This window comes from Perkinsus marinus, assembly GCF_000006405.1.
Source record: "Perkinsus marinus ATCC 50983 genomic scaffold scf_1104296955336, whole genome shotgun sequence".
NCBI lineage: Eukaryota > Perkinsozoa > Perkinsida > Perkinsidae > Perkinsus > Perkinsus marinus.
The window spans coordinates 1-1,083 of record NW_003207796.1 but is presented as its reverse complement, the minus strand read 5'-3'; the positions used below and the strand labels follow the sequence as shown (position 1 = coordinate 1,083).

The window sequence follows — 1,083 nt, the reverse complement described above, 5'->3', positions numbered from 1 at the left end:
CAGGCGTCAGTCCGCAAGGGCGTGGGTTCGAATCCCACAGCTGTTAGAAATTTCTTTTCGTGTGATTCCATGAAGAACGCATTCCGCGGAAACGGTTCGAAACCGTTTTTGTGTCATGTCCTATAGTGTAACGCATCTTCTCCGCTATGATTTTTGAGGCACTCATCGACAGTTTGGCCGAGTGGTCTAAGGCGCTGGCTTAAGGCGCCAGTCCGAAAGGGCGTGGGTTCGAACCCCACAGCTGTCAGCCTATATACCTGACTGGTCTTATATTAAGAACCGAGACCCTTTCAGAAGCGAGGTAGTGCAAGACCAAAACCTTTTGATCGATATTGTGCCATCGCACCTCGCAGAATCCGTTCAATCCATTTTTTGTGTCCTCTGGTTTGGCAGAGCGATGCATCACCTCGGCTATGAATCTTGAAGCACTCATCGACAGTTTGACCGAGTGGTCTAAGGCGCTGGCTTCAGGCGTCAGTCCGCAAGGGCGTGGGTTCGAATCCCACAGCTGTTAGAAATTTCTTTTCGTGTGATTTGATGAAGAACGCATTCCGCGGAAACGGTTCGAAACCGTTTTTGTGTCATGTCCTATAGTGTAACGCATCTTCTCCGCTATGATTTTTGAAGCACTCATCGACAGTTTGGCCGAGTGGTCTAAGGCGCTGGCTTAAGGCGCCAGTCCGAAAGGGCGTGGGTTCGAACCCCACAGCTGTCAGTCTATATACCTGACTGGTGTTATATTGAGAACCCAGACCTTTTCAGAAGCGAGGTAGTGCAAGACCAAAACCTTTTGATCGATATTGTGCCATCGCACCTCGCAGAATCCGTTCAATCCATTTTTTGTGTCCTCTGGTTTGGCAGAGCGATGCATCACCTCGGCTATGAATCTTGAAGTACTCATCGACAGTTTGGCCGAGTGGTCTAAGGCGCTGGCTTCAGGCGCCAGTCCGCAAGGGCGTGGGTTCGAATCCCACAGCTGTCAGTCTATATACCTGACTGGTCTTATATTAAGAACCGAGACCCTTCAGAAGCGAGGTAGTGCAAGACCAAAACCTTTTGATCGATATTGTGCCATCGCACCTC

General features: G+C 49.9%; 4 non-coding genes across 4 annotated transcripts; all 4 read left to right on the top strand.

Annotated features, from left to right (window-relative positions):
• Window positions 1-167: 167 nt before the first annotated feature.
• On the top strand, window positions 168-247 carry Pmar_PMAR007283. Its single transcript has one exon. It is a non-coding gene; the product is annotated as a tRNA-Leu (tRNA).
• A 187-nt stretch (window positions 248-434) lies between these two features.
• Window positions 435-514, top strand: Pmar_PMAR007282. The gene has a single exon. It is a non-coding gene; the product is annotated as a tRNA-Leu (tRNA).
• Window positions 515-635: 121 nt separating this feature from the next.
• On the top strand, window positions 636-715 carry Pmar_PMAR007281. The gene has a single exon. It is a non-coding gene; the product is annotated as a tRNA-Leu (tRNA).
• A 187-nt stretch (window positions 716-902) lies between these two features.
• Pmar_PMAR007280 lies at window positions 903-982 on the top strand. Its single transcript has one exon. It is a non-coding gene; the product is annotated as a tRNA-Leu (tRNA).
• The last annotated feature ends 101 nt before the right edge of the window (window positions 983-1,083 follow it).